The sequence below is a fragment of the Neopsephotus bourkii genome, unplaced genomic scaffold (assembly GCF_033783945.1).
Source record: "Neopsephotus bourkii isolate Nb327-2 ecotype Australia unplaced genomic scaffold, CSIRO-AGI_Nbou_v1 NB_196, whole genome shotgun sequence".
In the NCBI taxonomy this organism is placed as follows: domain Eukaryota; kingdom Metazoa; phylum Chordata; class Aves; order Psittaciformes; family Psittacidae; genus Neopsephotus; species Neopsephotus bourkii.
Window position 1 is genome coordinate 17233247 of NW_026900709.1, and position 20824 is coordinate 17254070.

At 40.8% G+C, this 20824-nt stretch overlaps 1 protein-coding gene across 4 annotated transcripts in view; it reads right to left on the reverse strand.

Annotated features, from left to right (window-relative positions):
• NDST2 (N-deacetylase and N-sulfotransferase 2) overlaps nucleotides 1-20824 on the reverse strand; it is a 135533-nt gene that overhangs the window by 44477 nt on the left and 70232 nt on the right. For 3 of the 4 annotated variants that reach the window (XM_061344197.1, XM_061344198.1, XM_061344200.1), the window contains one exon: nucleotides 7103-7163. The gene's annotated coding sequence lies outside the window, so the exon portion shown is untranslated. Of the gene's footprint in view, nucleotides 1-7102; nucleotides 7164-7255; nucleotides 7436-20824 lie in introns of those variants that run through there. The other variant, XM_061344199.1, reaches the window with a different exon arrangement.

The window sequence follows — 20824 nt, forward strand, 5'->3', positions numbered from 1 at the left end:
TTTTCATGATGAGCTTTTGTCATACACTTAATATGGTTTTCTCTAGCCTCCAGTGTTTTATAGCTATTCAGTTTTATTTGACACTTGGTGGTAGTTTTTTTCAAATGTAGTCACTTAGAAAATGTTAGAGAGAAGAATTACTGCTGCTCCATGTATATGAAGACAATAAACTTTTGCTTTCTGCCTAAGGTGAGAAGTATCTCTCTCAAAGGCTACATTTCTTCCCCTCCATCCTCCCTACTCAAACCTCCCACACTTCTCTACTCCTCTGCAACTCCCAGAACTATTCCACACTGTCCCCCTGATCAATGGCAAGCAGAGAAAAATTTAGGTCAACTGCTGTTAAGCATCGCCTGGAGGCAACAACATGAAATATTCCTCATGCTAGCAGGTAGATGTAGTGAGATTTCAGTTACGTTTTCCTAAGCAGTCAGTCCTAACTACCCTGGCACCACACAAACAGTAGTTCTGCTCAGTATCACTTTGTGGTGCCTATCTCCAAACAGCCCTGGAAATAAAGGGGGGAATGCTGGGTGCTGTCAACGCAGTTAAGAGACAAGCCTCTACTGCTGCACACTGTAAGTACAGCCTCCCTTCCCCGAACAGCTTCCCTGGTTATGAAGACTCAGATAACCATGTCTTTAACATTCCCTGTGTTTGCTGTGATATACAATAAGGCCTTTCTGACATGATTTTGTGATCTTTGTATTCAATACTCAGTGTATTTTAATCATCATCGTGAGAGCAGAGGCACAGCCGCAGAATTACACACTATCACAGCAGTCTTCCACCAAGATCAGCAAACTATTTCTATGGGGTACAAGGAAGGGTAATCACGAAAAGCAAACCAACAGTACTTTAAATTCACTGTTAAGGTGTCAGTATCTTTGTTAGGCAATGTCCTTAAAACTATACGTGAAAGATTTTAAAAGGAACTTTTGTTAACGTAATGCCCAGCAAAACAAAAGCAAACTCAAAATGTCTAGTAATGATTCAGATAAAAGTCTCTCTTCTGTCACTGGATGAAATCACATGCCCACTGCAGCATTTCTGGAGCAGCCTGTATCTTTCCTCTACTCCTAATGCTCATGATTTGGAATACCTTTCTGAAAACCAGAACCAGCTATTCAGAGAAAGAGAGAGGCCTTTTAGAGTCTCTATATCCAACCTAAGAATGTTGGTTGTTACAAAAACATTAACAGTATTTGTGGTATTTCCTCCTTACCAGGGTCATACTTTGCAATAGCATAATTTCCAAGATACTGGTTAGGCCCAAATCTCTTGCTGTGCTTTGTACCAGTAGCTTAAAAGGATTTATTGGCATGAAGATAAGACTGTTTGAAATAAGTGGCCTTAGTTTGTAAATAACCCAATCTTGGGAAATTAAGTAAAAAAAAGGAGCAAAATCCCACTGTCGATGCAAATCTGCTAACAGACCTATACTGAAATCCGGGCTTCATACCTCAAGAGACTCTATAACCCTCTCTGAAGTCCCTCATTTACTAGGCTATACGACAAGGTGTATAGCTGGGCCTTTACAATGACTTTAAACAGCTAGGCAAAACACATTTTTCATGCCCCAGCATGTCAGAAAGATGTGCTTCTCCATCACATGTTTTTCTAAATACTTCAGGATTAGGATGCTATTTACACTAACTGTATTTGAGAAATGGATGGGGCCTAAATGGCTCTGGAACTACCAAGACATCGCAAGACATGTTTGTTTAGCTCACATTCTTTAAAGAATTTTCTTGATAAGCCTTATTTGTAAGCCACCATGGCACAATAGCATTGATAGTGTTATTCCTGAACAATTCTTCATCTCCAAACAGAAGCACACAACAAATCTAGCTTGGTTTACAGTAATGTGCCAAACAAGAATTTCTCATCCAGTTCTTCTGTCTCACACAGACAGACACCAGTCTCCTCTGTGCACGGATCTTGTCCTCCAGGGCTCGGCCCACAGTTCCACTGATTCACTTTACCACATTTTCCAGGTAGAGACACCACACAGGATATGCTGTAGCCAGCCCCATAGATCTTGAAACTGTCACTGGAGCCAGTGAACCAAACATATTTGTGCGTAAATTTCACTGGAAAAATACTAGCAACAAAAGATCACTACTGAGGTACTTTAATACTGCACTAAATACCTGAAAAAACTTAGATTTCTTTTGAATTCTTCCATCCTTCCTTAACAACCATGTATTAATAAAGATGCCAAAAAACCTTAGCTCTTCTCAAAAGAGACACTCAGATACAAGGAAGATTTTCTGGGGGTCACCAAGGGAGAAGGGAAAATTTCTCATTCTCTTTAGCAGCCACAGAATGGATAGGAGAAGATTTAAGGATGTGTTTAAATCAGCCAATATCTATTTGTTAACAGAGCAACAGCTTCCTGTCCTGAACTTCCCCTTTAACTGAGGTTAACAGAGTTCCACTCCATAGCACAAGGAAGACTACAATTAAACCCAACAAGAGCTTATTGGCTTAACAAGGCATGTGAACACTGCCAGATCTGAGGCAGGGATAGCAGCTGAGAAAAGGGATGGATGGACCTTGCAGCCCTGTGTAGGCACAATCTGTTCAGCTCCAAAAAGATCATTTTATTTGCACAGATTTTGGTATACTTCTAGCCTGCGTCAACATTTGTGTTGTCACTGATGGAATCTACCCTACCTGAAATTCAGCTGAAGACAGCTATTTCATACTATACTTTTTTTCTGGACCTGCCACTGAAACAGAAACCAAGACTGGTTCTTGAGGTCTTCAGGAGATAAGTGAGCCATCAAGCACCATGTTTGGAATGAAGTGCCCATCCAAGAGATGACAAGAATTTCTGGGGCCAGAATAAGCACACAAGGGAAAACCTTTCTGTTCATTTTCAGTGAAATAAAGCTGCCTACAGTCCTGCAATCCCCTATTTAAACTTGGCCTTGAGCCTTTGCTCTTTGCCTTAACTTTGCTGCAGGTGTAGCTGCCTGTAGCCTTACCTCTAGCCCCATCTCCTGGATCGATTTAGGCTGTGGGTAGATTGGTAGATTTAGGCTATAGCTTGTATCCAGTCCTGCCTTTAGCCCTATCTCCTGGGTGGACTTTGGGCCTATGCTGTACCTTTGTCTCTAGCCCTCTCTTTTAAGCCCCTGGATGAAGCCTCATTGCTCCATCTTGCCTAAGACTGCCAACAGACCCTGTTACTAGCACCCGGCCCTGCCAGTCATGTTCAGACCCTGTGGGACTCTGCCCCATTGGGGAGGGAACTGCCTACAGTGGGGTCACCCTTACCTCCTGGCTTGCCTCAGCTTCCAGCCCTTCCTGTGCCAAAAGTCTGGTGCATAGTGGTTGCAGGAACAGATTAAAAAAATCGATGGAAACATTATTCATCTCTTGTAACTGTTGACTAGACCGGTCCTTTCTGGGAAGCCTTCCAAGTTGTCCATAATCACAACCAAAGTTGATTTACAAGCCTTTAAGCATGGCTTTAAGGACAGACCTTGACAGTCTGGTGAGGGCCTTGGATCAACAGCTTTAATGCCAGGTACAATAAATATAATCTAAGAGACTAATAGAGTTTTGTAATATATAAATACATGAAACATTTGGTGGAAGGTGAAAGAAAGGAAGAACATGTGTTTGCATTTATAGGAGAAAACTTAATGGTTATCTGCTACTTTTCCTCTTCCATTTTAAAATAGGGGAAAAAGCCCTTGATGTATTGAACACAGTAATACCCAGCCATAAGATTATATTAATTCATAATGCATGGCAAAAAGGGTGAAAAGGGCCAGAGTTAAGCCATTCAATTGACAAACAGATGATACATTCAGGAAAGAGGAATATGCCCCTGCCAGAGCACCTTAAGTCATGCCCTTCTGCTTTGTAATTAATTTTTTGTCTCTGTTCAGCCGTGCTCACATTTCTTATCTTACAGAGGAACTCCAAAACCTGCTTGGGGACAAACTAAGCTTATATGGAGGAAAGAATAATGAAGTTAGCAGGTGTTGTTAATGCAGGCTGCTAGCCTTTCACTTAGCCTTTACGCTTAGTAGCGCCTACAATTTGAGACATTTCATTTTTGTATTCATCTTTAATACTCAACGGTAATTACTGTCTCAAATTATACTTCACACTTACTAAGTCTTTACACTTAGTAGTGCCAATAATTGGAAAGACTTACTTCATTTTTGTATTCGTCTTCAATACTCAACAGGCTCACCTTCAGCAACAGCCAACTCTTAAGAATGATGTAAATAGTAACTGGCAAAAATCCACCACTAACTTGCCAGTTCTCTTGAACTTCATTCCAACAAACTAATTAAAATGGTTAAGACCAAAGCCTGTCCAAGCACTAGAATTCATCTCGGTTGCATAAATGCAGCATGATGTCATGAAGACACACCATCTGAGTAAACCAGCATACTTCTGGAGATGTTTCAATGACTGGACCTCACTGTTACGATGAGATCAATTCCACAAGCTTCAGAGAAACTGGTTACCATAACGTGCTCCAGACAAGGAGATGGAAAACTCGTGACTGCAAATCAATACCTGGTAGACAAGTCCTTACTAGACCCAGCTGACAGAACAAAGTAGACAAAGGAACCAGAGAATATCTGACTGAAGAGGACTTATTTGTCCCTTTGCTTCTCCTACGACTGAACAGAGTTGAGATATTTCACAGGAAAACAAAGGCTTTTAGGAACATACAGTTTTATTGAAAATTAAACTATCGCAGACATTTTGCGGCTCACTCTCTTTTTCTGTGATTTACCTGTGGGATATAACTGGCACTGGCATTGAAGGAAACATTAAAACATTATGAACCTAAAAGAAAGTATTGCTAAGGATGAACTAATCACAGGTTAGCACTAGGAAAGCCCAAAGTCTGCTTTAACATTAGTAACAACTTCCAGTTTCCAATAACTCTGCTTTTATGTACAGTGAAACGGGTTCTGCATGGCCTATCTAGCTATATATTCTAAGGCATAGTCTCCTTTCTGTTTGCTGTCACCTCTCATTTCTACATTTTTGCTGTCTTTCCCCATTTCCCAGCCTTCATGTCCATGAAATTAAAGGGGCAGTGGCAATTTACTGTGGCTATACCTGAAATCAAACATTCTTCTCCTTTTGCTGTTCTAGCCCTCATGTCACATACACATCAATGTCAGCTGAATACACAAAACACTGCATTAATATTTTCATTCTCTCTTATTATAAGTATTTATTTTCTCATCTGAATATTATGCCAAGTGTGTCTGGAATTATGCAACTATTCAAGCTGGACAAAATGCTCTAATGTGGTCGTTACACTCATTCTACTCCACCACAAATTTTTCTTTAATTTATTGTTTCTCCTTGAGTATGAGAAAGTAGCCCTGGCTTCTACTACCACTCTGTTCCCCACAACAATGCACTGTACATACAAACCCCTTTATTATGTGCTCAATTTAATTTTTTTCTCTATTACTAGTTTCTGCCAACAGCACCTGCAAAATTGACAAGCTCACAGGAGAAAGGAATTACTATTTAAATCACACTGGAAGAATGAGCTATGAAAACAGGCACACCAGCTACACAGATCCTACCTCTTTTCCAGCCCTCCAAAATCCTATTATCCAACCAAACCCTGAGGACCCTTGTCTACTCATGGTTAGGGAGAGAAAGCATAGAGCTGCAGTGTGAGTGGGGCTGGAAGGGGCTGCCAAAAGGAAGCAGGAGCTGTATGGAGACTGGCTCTGGAGGAAATCTTTCATTTGGGCAACAGTATCAGAATTGTCTATGGCTTTCCCGGAAAATTAGGGTTAAAGTTCAGCTTCCGGCTGACAGACAGAGGAAGGTTAGAGCTGTAGCATGTGCAGGGCTCAGAGTCTGAAGTCCTTGTTGCAGCATGTCCACAGTTTCTGGGCACTGGAACTCAGTAAAAGCTCCTGCAACTTTCTTCTTTTAAACTCAGTCTACTTGCACAATGAACATGCTGTTTCATCCTCCTCCTTTTTTCCCTCTGCTTTTCTGCATGTTATGGCACATGAAGCCATACAGTCTGCTCATATCAAACAACTTGAGACACCTGCATAAGTGAGGACACTCTTCAGGAAGTATTTCAACCAGACTTGTTCAGCACACACACAAAACCAAATCATCTATGTTCTTTCCAAGCAAAGAATCAAGGAGCCTTTCAATGGAGGTAAGACTTGACCACATCATCCCTCTTCTACTACACCAACTGTAGGAACTTCCACTCTCTTAAGATGGGATTGGCCTTTTTGCAAATATTAGGCGATTATCATTATCTACAATTCATATATGTATGTATGTATCAGGCACTTCCACAGGACTTTTTTGCTACAATAGGCTGCAGTATTCAAACATCTGTCCTAAATGAACTCCACAAGAACTACCTTCCTTCACTATTCATTCAGACAGAACTGAGGGGAAAAAAAAAAGCAGAACTCCTTTCCTTCAGCACAGAATTTAGACCAACCCAATATTTCTATTTTTAATTACATTTATGATATTTCCTGTGGGTATAACTCATGAATGCAGTTCCAGTATGCTCGGAGCAACATAAATATAGTAATTCCCAACGGGATCTTACAGCTGTTATGCACGGGTCAGAGATTCTGTGAAATGCAAAACCTGAGACTTTAAAAGCTTTTTAGCCCACATCCTTCCCCATTCCTTTTCAAAGGCAGAGTTAATGGATACTGAACAACACTGCCGCAAATTTTACCCACAAGGTATGGAAGTAGTAACTCCATTTAAATAAAGGAATATTTAGGAATAAGTAACCACCTGGTCCTATCTCACTCAGGAACTACATCAAAAATTCCTTTCTGATACAAATTAACTCTTATCTGCCACTTCATGCTGACAACTGCACACCTGGAAACAAGACACAGGGAACTGTTTCCCCTGCAAATCATTCTAAGGAGAGGAAGGAGAAACGTAACTTCATGCTGCAGCATACAAGTCTAACCTCCACCTACCCAATTCCTTGCCTCTAATTTTGACATGAGACTACTCAAAAGGACTTAAGTATGTTCTTCCCCTTACCAAATCTGAAGATGTCAGTATATAAAAATGCAACAGATTTTGCACTTACCTCTGATCGCAGTCTGGTGAAGGAAAAATACTCATTGGCTGCTTCTCTCAGGAGCCATGCTCTGTTTTAAAATAAATAAGAAAGGAACAAGATTTTAAACAGTGCTTCTCCCTTCCCTAATGTTCGCATCCATCAGTGTTCGTAAACATTTACTCAGCAGGAGTACCTTCACTCTCCAGAACCAAGGTAATGATTACATTACACTAACCATGGCGTGAGGACAGAATGAGGCCATGACAACAGCCTTGTTGGCACTGGCTAGACCATGACGTAGGATTGCACTGCAGCAGCCTTAATTGTGCAAGAGTGAGAAAGAGTGCAGTGAGATGAGAAATTACAAGTGCAGGGATAAAAAAAGAGCCCAACCAGCAAACCAGGAACCTGGCTTTAGAGGTAAACCACAAAGAAAAAAGACAGTTCACAGAACAAGCAAATGCGGTATGAGCCGAGAGAACTGGACACACCAGTATAGTCCTAATGGAATTTCTTACATCTGCTCATTAATACTACCTTTGAAACAGTCAACAAAGCAACTGTAAGACGCTGTCTAGTCTTGGCCACAGCTAAGTCAGTTCAGTAAAAACTTCAGTGGTGTGACAAAGCCTGTGTAGTCTGTTGCCAAAGCCTTTTAGAGTCAGGACCATTAGGTATACTGTGAAACAGAAACCGAAGGACTAGTTACGCCCTTCCTCCACCCCCCTACCTGGCTAGTGATCACACAGAGGAAAGTACTTTGTGAAGCTAACTGAAGCTCAGGAAACTCTGTGTGTGTACACAGTGAGAGCGTCTCAGTGGAGCCACCGAAACCCTGAGGGAGGGAGGGCACAGATTTGAACAGGGTCCGGGCTAAAAGGCTAATTTTACTATACTTGTCAGCCAGCCTCTAAAGGCAGCTCTTCTACATCAGCTGTGTCTCAGATGCACAAGCACTCTCCTGTAGCTCTCCTGCTCACACAGACCTTGATTCAGCAAAACCTGACCTTTGAGTTTCCAATAATCTGTAATACCTCTAGAGCCAATTAATAAACAAGCAAGAACCACACTTGCGCTGCTTGTAAATACAACCAAGTCTGCCCAGCTTTCTGTCTTCCTTGCAAATTTACAAGAGCAAAATGTTTCTCCTTACCCTTCCTCAGCCTTTCTCCATACACAACTTTGCTCTTTTATTTGACCCAAAATTCCTATGTTTCTTCACTAAACATTTTGAGAGGGCAGGAGAAGCCCTGCATGCCTGGCCTCTGCAGATCGCAACACACCAGGATAAACATCAAAACAGCCATATGCAACAGCAAAACGTCTAAACTATAAAAAGGGTTAATGTTTGGTGTCACTGTAAAAGGAACAGACAACCGAAGAAATGCCCTCCACAGAACCGTGGCAATCCAGTGAAACTCAATGAGAAGAACAATCAAAACAGGTTAATCATTAGTAGAATTCAAATGATGGCAGTGGATAAGACACTCACACGTCCACTACCCCCACGATAGTCAGTACGACCCACACATGCAGATATACCAACATCCAACTAATGGCATTTAATACAAGTTTCCATAGGGGTTGCTGTCCCCCAATGTTTCACTGCAAAGTATCATGCATTTTCTGATGAAAACTATTACCAAAGCGGAGGCTTTGACCACAATAGAGTATCACTCTGGTCTAGTTGATTTTACTTTCCAGAATAAACCCAACTTGAAAAAAACCCAAAAGGATCAATAGACCAAAATGCAGGGGAGACACATAAAAGGAAAATAAGGTTTAAATAATATTCTCTTCAAGTTTTAAAAATTCAACTTGCTTACACTTGCAGAAGCTCAGAAACATTTATACTGGTGAGGTAAAGAGAATCCTGCTCTTTGTAGTCCCACAATTCTGCATTAAGGAATGTCACAACCAATAGGAGGAGACACAACAGGGCAGGGTAAGAGGCCAGGCAGAATTTAACACCAGTTGAACTGGGTAACAGGGAATTTAAACTGAACAGAGTAACTGATAAGTAGCCAGCAATGAAACACAAAGAACAGACTGGTATTATCAAGCAGATTTTTTTTTTCCATCAGTAGAACATGACTGGAATTGGCCAAATCTGATTTCAGTATGAGATTTATTTTAAGGAACTTCAAGCTAAAGGAGTGATTCAAAGAACCACTAAAGGGACAACACTGCTATCATGTCCACAGAAAGCCAAGTGAGGTGGCAAACACCTTGTCTAATGATTTCCCAGTTTCCCTCTTCCTTACACTTATCTGCCTACGTTGTCAATGAGAAGCAAACAAACTGTACCTTGGCAAAGTCCTCAGCACAAAGTGCACATTACCACCATCATCAACAGCTGCTAAACACCACCTCCCAAATGCTTAGTAGAGAATGCAAGACCACATTTGGTCTGTCTGCATCAAAGCATTTACTAACAGAAATGAACCTCTGCATAGCATACAATTAAGCAATTTCATAAAGATTCCAGTAATTCCAGGAGCATCATATCTTTTTCCAGGTTTGTATTTGGTTTCAAATTTACCAGTCATAACAGCGGAGTGGGAAGGCTTAGGAGCTGGGCATGCAGGGTGTGCTCCATTCAGTACACACCCTGAGTTAACAGTCAGTACATGATAACATTTGTATTCCTGACAGTTTTATTTCTCTGAACACCGGACACACTGGAAGTTTCACTTTACTTTTTACTCTGGAAAAAAAGGCCAAACCTGAGTGGAATGGATGCTGTCTGGAACACCCAAGACACATATGAGAGCATGTGTGTGGTCCCTTTCACCACTACAAGATAAAACAGCTTTCAGGGAAATTAAAATGGTGCTTTTATAAGCATAAAAACCTTAATATTTACACTAATCAAATACAAAAGGGTCCACTCAGAACTTCACATGGGAGCCCAACTGAGTAGACCTGTTTTTCCATGATCATCTCCTCAGTCTGGGCAAACAATCCAAGCCACACTAGAAAGGCAACAGTTCTACTTTATCTGTCTCTGTAGTAATTACACCAAAGAGACACAAAAGTTTATAGTTTAAAAGTAACAATTATTTAAAAAGTATAAATCAGAAGTACAGTGAAAAATATGTAATAATAAATCACCCATTGGGAAAACACAAAAGGTAGTTTGACATGGTCAAAATACAAAGAGATTTACAGGGACATGAATGGAGAGCAGAAAGTTCTGCTTAGTAAATGGTGGAGATTTTCAGTTAATTTGTGTAAAAGAATAAAAGAGAATAAAACCCCAAAGGCACTGGAGGTTTGCATTCCTTTCTGAGTAACAAATACTTTGTAACATCATTGAATGAGTAGCATTGCTTTACAGTTCAAAGCTGCACAAAGACAACACAACAAAGACAGGTGACTCTTAGTGGGTATGGGCAAGAAAGATGGATGGCCTGCAGCAATCAAACAGGGAAAAAAGGGGACATGTACATAGACAAGGCACAGAGCTATTTGGGAAAAAGTGAAATCAAGGAGCAATTATCAGAGAAGGTTACTGTCAGAAACTGCAAATGTTCAAGAAAGAAGAACCATGGAGAAAACTGCATTCGCCCCAAGGAAGTGAAAGAAATAGCATCAAGGATATATTTGAAATAGTTCATCAAGGGCACTTGCCATCAAAACATTTTACCTTAGCTCATATAGCTCCTCTATGGCTCATTCATGTGCATCCAGAACTGGTTGAAGGGAAATGGTTTCCAAGACCCAGTAAAGCTCTTAAGTGAATCCGTATTTCTCTTAAGAAAAAACAGCCTCATTTTCAAAGTTGTGGAAGTTATCTCAAGTTCCTCCCTTCCCTCCGGTATGATGGGTTGCTTCAATGTAACTCACCAGAGAAGCTTTCTCAACAGAGGAAAAAGGCAAAGCCATTTGAGGAAGGAGAAGCATCAGTCCAACAGCATAAACCAAATGGCTTCGCATGGTTAATTGCTCAGCCAATGCCCTACTTCAGAACTTGCATGTCCTTATGTGGCATCACCTTGTCACAGTGAAGGAAAAGATTCCTCCCTATTCACGGAGGGCATGAAGCCCAGAGCCCATCTGCATTAGCGTGATGGTGCTTGCTTGCAACCATGCTGTTCTGAAATGCCCATGCCTGACTTCTCCAGTAGCCCAATTTTCAGAAAGGTCAATGCAAGCAGTGAGTGTTCAAACGGTAATGCTACCTGTCTTTGCCTCTCTCTTTTTCTCTCCTGCTATCAGCTAGCTTTATGTCTCCCAACAAGCAGAAAAGCAAACCAATTGCAGTCAAGGCCAATGGGGAAAAAGACTGCTTCCCAATGCTGCAGCCTAGCAACTAAAATACTGCCATCTTTGTGAGAAGAAATTTGTAAAAAAGGGGATTATAACTATAACTAAAATATTAGGAAAAGATCTCTCCTCATTTGCTTTCTGCTTTCATCACACTGGTAGGAAGGAAACTGCTCTCTTAGCTGATGAACTTCCATTCCTACAAATCTCTCTTTCCCCCTTTGTTTCTGACTGTTCCTCAATGAGTACAGAAGGGTCTTGAAGAAGGAAAAACTGTGATTTATACATTAGACAGATATATCTAAAAAGGCTGCCAGTTTCCAACCTGCCACAGAGCCACTGCCTTCTGACAGCAATGCTGTAATTAAGTTGATAGCACTGAGCATTCTCTGAATTAGTGGGTTAAAGTATCAGAGCACTGTATTTAAACCTTTCACCCCATTCAGATCATTTAAACAATTCTGCTCATGCCTTGTTTAGGCTATGCCTCCCCAAAGCAGTCAAATTAAGAGCACCCAAAAGAACTAAAGACAGATAGTCTGGTGCTAGCTTCTCTCTGGGCGTAATAAACCATGGCTCACACAGACAAAGCAATGCCTTATCTCCCCTATACCCGTCATAAAGTAATCATTATTATCTTAAGAAAAATAGCATTAAAAAAAAAAGTAGCAAACAAATAACCAGATAAACGCAAGGCAATCATGTTAGGTTTCCAGACAGACAGCATGAAAACACCTAGGAGCCTAAATCCCACACGAATTAACTTAATGTCAGCAGAAAGCTATGTAAAGGCTTGGTGCCTAAATGGTGACCCCCAGTTTACAGTGAAGTTGATGGCTACCATGGAGAATTCCAAGAGGAAGATGGTCATTTATTTCTCTCATTTTATTCCTCTGTTAAATAAAGCAAATTAAGTCAGAAGCCTATTGACTTTAAGCCCATGTAATTCCTTCTCTACGTTTTTCATTTATCATTGTCAATATTTGATCTGGACAGTGTTGCCTTTTCAGGTTCCTTATGCTTACTTTTATCTGTCTTTTATCATAAAGTGAAGTGCAGTCTACATTGCAAAGAGGATTTCTCCAGTATCTAAGATGATGGCGGGGAAAAAACAAAAGTATAAACAGCTCCTCAATTAACCTCACAAATGCGCCTACAATGTTATGAATCGGCAATTCCAACTTAAGACTCACACCCACCAAGGAACTAATTAAAATTAACACTGCTCGTTCTTTTTAATAAAGGGGAAAACCATTAAAGCAAATAATCTATACCCAAATAAAAGGTATAAAACATATGTGTGATATGAATGTAAAGACACACTGCACTAATGAAAACATAGGTTTGCCTATAACTCAGTTCTAATGTGCTGTTTAAACAGCTTTCCTTGTATGTACTTTGAGGTTCATAGTAGTAACTTCCAAGATGGCCAGTAAGTGGCTGTAGCACAGCTGGCTGTACAGCATAGATACATGATGAGAAGAGATACTCCATTCAATAAGCCAAATAAAAATTACAGATACAGAGTTTCTTCCTGGATGCAAATGCACAAAGATGAATGAAATCCAAATTTGGAAGAATAAATATGGTATCTTGAAGCCATATTGTGAAAGGGTAAGACTTGTTAGCAGATTGGCTGTGTCCACACCTGTTTTATTAGATGCATTTTGATTTTTTTCAGTAGGTGAGAGAAAGGAAATTTGCATACATGGAAACAGAGAAAAACTGGTAAAAATAATTAATGTTTTCAGGGGGTTAAGAAAAGAAGAAATAAAAACTTCTTACTCAATTACCTGTCACATGTTTTGACAATATTCAGCCCCAAATTCGGCTTAGCCAGTGCTCAGAAACAGACATGTATCTTCAGGGTCTTTCCCACACACTGAAATACGATAGCTTTCTTTCTCTTTCCATACAGTTTTCTCAAGCTTTGCTCCTCACTGTTGCTGCTTTCCAAACCCCTCTATCCGGTTGCTGATGGCGATGCTGCAGGTGCAGTCAGCTGGTGAGGAACATACAAGTGCTGAACAGGCTGTTCCCTACACCCTGGATGCTCGCAATCACCACTGGGGTTGGCTATATAAATGCTCAAATAGTCACCAAACCTTCCCACAATTGGAAATAGATACCTGATCCACCTACAGAAGTCTCCACCACCACGTGAGCTTGTTTGGAAGAATATTGAAACCCATTCTTTCAACTCTGCCTACCACCCCTCTCTATTTTTCTGGGATACAGAGGTAAAATAACCTGGTACATAAATCCATTTTAAAGTAAGTAATAAAGCTGCTTGATACTATTGCTTATGTTGTCTGGAAAGAAAATCTTTGCATGAACCAGTAATTCTCTTTCTCCTTATTTTTCATGAGAACATGCTACAGATTGTAGCTACTGAGAGAGTAGTCCCAGAACAATGTGAGGAGAGGAGTATAAATTCTTTCAATGCTACAGGTGCAAGGACTCGGCCACATCCTTTCACTTGGGTCTTTTGAAGTCAACAATCTGACTGTGGTTGAATTGTCAGGAAGAATGGCATCTGAAAAAGGTACACATGACCAACCAACCTGAATTCACGGAACACTTTGAGATTAGCAGGTAAAAGCCTGCAGATTCTCTAGGACACTGGGTTATGATCAGGGAGAAGTGTCAGTACTTACAGATTGACTCATAGAAGCGCAACTAAAGCAGCTCTATGGGGCATTGTTTGAGAGTCATTGACCCAGAAAGGCACTAAAGCAAAGCTGTACATAAAGCTCCTAATGCAGGCACTCAGCTCTGTGCTCTGCTGCTGGAAGGAAAACACTGCACAGAGCTCCACAATTTCATAGTTCACATAAACAGCCAAGGCAGCTTTTGTGCTTGCAGTGAAATGAAAATTTCCACTTCCCTTCTTAATTTCTTCTCCTACCTCAAGTTAAAAGCTCTCTGCTTCCTTCTTTCTTTGTCTTCCCCCATCTTACTCTAACCCTTCACAGTGATACTGAGTCTATTAGTGATTAAATTCCCTGTGTTTTCATGAAAACATTTGACTTTCCTGGCTTCACTGGAACACCAGTGAAGACCCCCCTCCCACTCCTCTCTCATCCCAAGAGATTGAGGCACGCACAACTTTGCCTAAGCATCATTTCAGAATAAGGCCACACTTGTGTTTTTCACAGGGGCATCCAGACAGCTGGAGGCTGGCTTCACTAAGTGCAAAGCCCTTTAGAGTCATAGACTGAGCCAAAACCCTGACCTACCATGGCATTGCGGGACCAACAGTATTCTTCCATTACTTGAGAGAGGAAATACATGAACTATCAGCTTAAAATGCATGTGACATGGCAATTGAATATTATCACTGTAGGACACTATCAAACAGTGTTTCAGCAGATAAAACACAGCAGGGTCTAGTGTGCAGGACAAATGGTTTTTAGACTTTCAATCAACTGTGCTTCCTTTCAAGGCAGATAGAAAAAATTATGCAAAAACAGAAGCTTCATTTTGAGTTTTGAACCACATTTACATGTCAGCGTGAGAATCTCATCTAATGTTTGTTACAACCATCAGAAGTATCTCCACTGAATTTAGCGAGCAAAGGGTCAGGATTTAAATATATGTTGTGCAAGAACTTGTACATATATTTATGTATATAGACACCGGTATAGTATTATAATTATTTTTTTGGAACATGTCTATTACACATGAATCATAGCAAAGGGCTGGGTTTTTTTAATAATGTTAAAGAACTTCTTTCTCCTTTGGAACCCAACCATAACCCTTTCTTATCTCTGTAATAACATACATTTTCATCTCACTAATCTTCTCCCCTCCTCAATACAAAAAGAGAATTTGCAAAGTAGATGACTAACCAAACCCCTTTCAGTTAAGGCTCACCCTGCTTAGATGTTTTGACACTCTTAAGCTATATTATTCTACTCATTTTTTGAAAATGCATGCTCCTTTTGTTTCAACAGATTTACAACAGACAAAGTCAGAGACAGTGTCCCATGTGGGTTACCTCATAAATCAGCAAAAACCTCAGAGGAAGCTGCATTTTTTATCCTAGCAGTGCAAACAAGAATTGCCCTTGCCCAGCCTTATTTATCAGACCATCTTGCTGATGAACTGCATAACCCTTGCACAGTCTCCTGAACACATCCACGCTCCTGTGGACCTAGGCAGTTGCAGATTATAGGGCTTTTCATGGGAAACACTTTTTTCTTATACCTCCCTTTAGCTGAACAGTATAAAACCAGACAAAGGAGAAATAACTTCCCAAATACCAACACTCAAATCACTTGGTATTTCTAACCACTATTTTCTCCAGTCAAAGGCTCTGCCATCTCACCCTCATGCAGACTCAAGCCTGACTCAACTGTCAAAAGAGAATCAGAGCTGTTTTAAACACAGTAGCATGTAAGTCTTGACTCAACAGAATAATAGCAAAGCTCTCCCTAAAACAGGCTAAGTATAATTCTTTCTGATTTACAGGACAGCAAAACTGAAGAACAGAGCGCAAGGTCAGACACTTACCATGTCAGCAACAGAATCAGAGACGTGAGATCGCAGGAAGAGTTCACAGGCTCCTAACTGACGCCTTTTTGCCTAACTGCCCACCTAGAGCACCCCCTGGTTTTTGCCTCATGTGGAGCACAGGCCAGACTGTGTGCTCTCTGTGGTTGCTTGCATAGCCAGGGCTGGGACTGTAGTGCTCACAAAGTTCTCTCTTCCAAGTGTGATCCCTTGTCACCACAATTAAATATCCAACATTCAATACATGGCACCTTCTGGTATTTACCAAAGGGAAAATACAGTCATTTGATGCAAAAACAATTTCCCACTAAAAATCGCTGTTCTTTCCTTTCTCCTAACACCTTCCTGTCAATTCCATCTCACCCTTTGTTTCATATTTGTACCTACCAAAGGCTGTCCCACACCACCCCACAAAATTAAGGAAAACATTTTTCTTCAGGAACAGTAAGACTGACACCTCCTTACCGAGCAGAACAAGACTAGCTCTTTTAACAAAATCAGTCTTTATAGGTTATCAGAGTCATCTCTTCCCTGCTTCAACGTCCAATGGATGATGGTTTCTGTCCCTTTTGGTGCCTTTCTTGTCTATCTCAGTAGGACTCAAGCTAATAAGCTTCTCATTAATGAAATGACTATGCCAAGGTACTGGCAGATGGTCCTATGTTCCAAGCGCATCTTCCCATTCCCTCCCTCCCAGAAGTCCTAATCTATACACAGTGTAATCATCACAAAAACATATGCTCCCTGACAGAAAGCTTCCCTTCCATTATCTCTGTACTCTAGGGGATTGCCCCCGAAACCTCTGTGACACAAAGCAACTGCCTTCCTACCCAAGTCTCAGTTTCCTACATGCTTGAAAACACATTGACCAGGTCCTGGCCACAGTACTTATACAAGCTCAAAATCCATGCTAATCATTCCATAGCACTGTCCTTATCCTAGTCCATTACTAAGTAAAATGCACATATACATGTACATATACATACATGCACATGTAATACTTTGCCACTGTTTTTTTCAGAGGTCCCTGTAACAGTTTACAAGCCTTTCTCTTAGGTGAAAAACCATATAGTAAAATTTATTAGGTTGGTTACCAGTAAATCTCTTATGTTACACTTCCATTTAAATGCTGAGTCAGTCACTAATTTGATATCTCAAGATATCTTAAAATAATCTGTTTGTTTCATCTGCTGGCTCCCTCTCCCCCACCAATTTAATCAGATTACTGTGATTGATGAATTCATTAATGCGCTCATTAAATCCTGAGAGCATAGTAACTTCTACAGAGAAAATGTCAGGAAGCAAGAACAAGTATCTCTCTTGTACACACAGATAGACAGAAGCAGAGGAAGGAGCGTTATCAGTTTCACAGCTGTGGGAAGGGCTGCACTAAGGCTATTTCCAGACACTCAGGGTCCCTTTGGCTGACTTTGCTGGAGACTCTCAGAGAAGGCTAAGGGTATGACAGGCACAGAGAGGCCACCATAATGTGAAGGGTCGTCTTAGTTCTCCAAATGGACTCTGAACCTTCTTAAAAACTCTTTCCAGAGGAAGAGAACACCTTATTGTCAGCTCTTCTCTGTATTTAATCTTAACAATACCTACCAGGTTTTCCACACTGCAGGTAGGGTAAAACACCAACAGAAAGTAGAAAAGCTTCCTTTTAATCTTTCCCACTTCCTTTTCAACTTCAAGTTGAAAAGCTTCAGAGTAGGACCTTTTCTCATACTGTGCAACACCTTAAACCACTCCATAGTCGTAGGGAAGAACTTAAGCTCCGTAACTCCAAAACTACCTTACAGAAGGTGAAAAAGTTAAAAAGCATGTTCATTTCTAGACTAAGACAAAAAACAATAGGTCAAATACAAGCAATGGTGGACAAAAACAGAGAGTGAGAAATACCATTTAGCCAGCAGTAAAAATAGCATCGTTATGCTTCTGGAGCTTTTGTCACCCAAAAATAAGCTGAAGAACTTTGCTAGCACACCCTCCTAGTCCTCCCAAAGAGTAAAGGGAAAGATAAGAAAGAGTAACAAAGAGAAAATAGAAGCAACTTGGCACTTACCAGGAAAAAGAGTAACCGTAACAGCACTGCTCAAGTACTGAGGAGCTGTGATCACCTGAGGAGGATGATACAAATGACCTCTGCCTGCGCTTACTAGTTGGCTGAAACTGTATTGACAAGTGGGACAACTCTGCCTTGAACTGTAACTTTATACCTTTCTAATAACATCACAAACCAGATGAAAAACATATTGTTTAAAAATATGCTAAGTCTCCGAATTCCTAGGGAGAAAACCTAGTCTCTACCTTTAGCTTCTGCCAGAGCAACATCCAAGATGACACTGAGCATATGAAGATCAAAAGAGACCTTGGTGAGCATCTGTCAACTGGAGAATTTGGATGAGGATTACTCTGGGAGGGTGGCCAGCCTGGTAAACAGCAGCTAGCAAACAGGAAAGGCTACTTGTTGGAGTCAGAAATGCACAACAGGCTTCCAGAAACTAAACACACCACACGCAATTAAAGCAATTTATTACAGTTATGTGGCTTTGCATATTTGGAAATGCATTTTCCCCTTTTTAGTCTTGGAGTGATGTGCTTATTCATGCAAACTGAAAGGAAATCTATAAACAGTTCTGAAAATGCAAGAACAAAGTGTGAGAATGGAACATTTCATATAGCATTATCTTGCAAATGCTTCCAGATTCCTCTCTGGTCACTGTGTGGGCAGCACATTCCCAGGACAGAGAACGGGGTGGGTGGGAGAAAGGGGACTGTAAAGCTATTCATGAACTGCATTTTGTCTTTTCCCGCTGAGGTTCATTAGTGACCTACTGGAGCACTCGGGAGGAGGCAGGGCTTGCTCCAGCAGGAAGTGCATGCATAAGGAGACCCCGATGCCCAATATGCTGGAGGAGGCCATGCCAAGGCAGCGCAGTCCTCTCGCCGACGCCCTGCCCACACCATCCTTTTAATTGCTCTGCTTTGCAATCTCTCATTTGGATGTACCATACGCAGTCATTCAAGAGGAAAGTTAATCCATCACAATGAAGTTCTTACAAACTGGGCAGCCCTTTCTCCAGCCCCTGCATGAGTAAGAAGTCGAATTGCATCATCTCGATCGCTCAGACTTTCCCTAACCCCACCGAAGCTCCGAGATGTAGGCATCAGCTCCCTGAGACAGATGAGAGGAAGAGGACAACAGAGAACCTGCACTTACTGTTATGCTGACAAATGAGGCCTAGGGGCACCCAGTGCCAGCAAAATAAAGTGTCCACGTATTGCATCCTAAACCTAGCTGCTGTAAACACAGGAACCATCCTATGCCTCCCTGCTACAGCAAGCATCAGGATATTCCCAGCATACAGCATGTAAATTTTGACAACTGAAGATGCTGATAGAAATAGAAATGTAGACCTCCAGCAAAGGACTCTGCCCAGGATTTTCTCTCAACCATCATCTGCCAGCAGATGTTCCTTTCCCCCATTTACCAGTACCCTTTGTAGCACAGGGCAGCTCTATAACCAAGGCAATGCGAGAAAGCAAGGCCTGCCTGGGTCTCCGAAGACAAGGACACATTTTGAAACTGTGGTATGGAAATAATGTGCAACTCATTAATACTCTGAATATTGTAACATTAATGAATGTGCTGACAAATGAATGGTAAGCCCTGAGTACATAACAGACAGCTAGTGTTGTAGGCTGGCTATAGACAAAACAGCACTGAATAGTCCCCTCAAGGTAGCAGTTAAAGGAAAAGGTTGGGGGAAAATATAGCTGCAGAATCTGGATAACTAGTTTGTCTGCATAGCCCAGGTTACTCCAGGTATCCCCCAAAGCACTGTGATACAGCCTTGGCCCCTTTCAAAAGGGTTTTTTTTTTTTGTGAGAGGCATCGAGATGCATTCATACACAGTAGCCTGTGAAAGTGGTAAAAGAGTGTTTGGGGTCTTCTGAGTTCAGGGTTAATTTCTGTTCCATTTTTAGACCACTAACATCTGGGGCTCAAGAGGCTGATGTAGGATGAAGAATGATATAAAAGAGAGAAAATTACTTTGCCACATAAGAAGAGAAGAACATAACAAGCAAAACTGAAATGCAGTAGAATGACAGAAGTCACTAGGCTGTGATCACAGTGGGCTATAAACCAGAGCACATCACATTAATGAGTTAGGAAAAGATCTGTCACATGCAGAGGATTACAGAGTCTAACAAAAACATTCTGTATTAAGAGAAAGACGTAATCCAATTAATATGGAAACAACTTCCACATTATACAAATCATGGGACAAAATGCAGAACACAAATTCAGGAAAAATGGCACGTAACACTGATGTAAAGCAAGCTGTCAATAAAACCTGGTAAAATCATGACACTAGTGAACAGAAAATCTATTTGAATCACTCACAGTAGGAAAATTTAGAGATGTGAAGTAGTAACTGCTGTGCTCTGAAGAAGCAGAAATGGTGGCACAGTGAGTTTTTGACTGATAAACCTGATTTCTGTAGCTTGCAAACAAGGCGAAATGAAGGATTTACTTTTTGTGCGGCATTCACAGAGCATTCAAAACAGCTGGCACCTGACCTGTGAGGAGGACACTATGCACTTTGGCAATGCAAGCAAACTGTAATCCAAACAATCACTTCATATATATGTATTCCCCTAAGAGAACTGAATTAAGAAAAAGAAACATAATGATATATTATATTTAAGCAAAGTACCAAACAGTGAAAATTATAAGGACTCATACTTGGTTTTTTGAACAGGGTCAGAAATAAATTACTAACTCAAAAGAAGAGGAAAAACTAGACACCTCCATGAAGGTACACTGTGTGCTCAATAAGCAGTGACAGTGAAAAATGCAGTAAAAATGTAAATTGATTTATATTAAGAGGTATAAGGAATTAAAAGGTGAATAGTACAAGTACTAACATGCTTTCCACTGTGAAACACTGTTCGGTT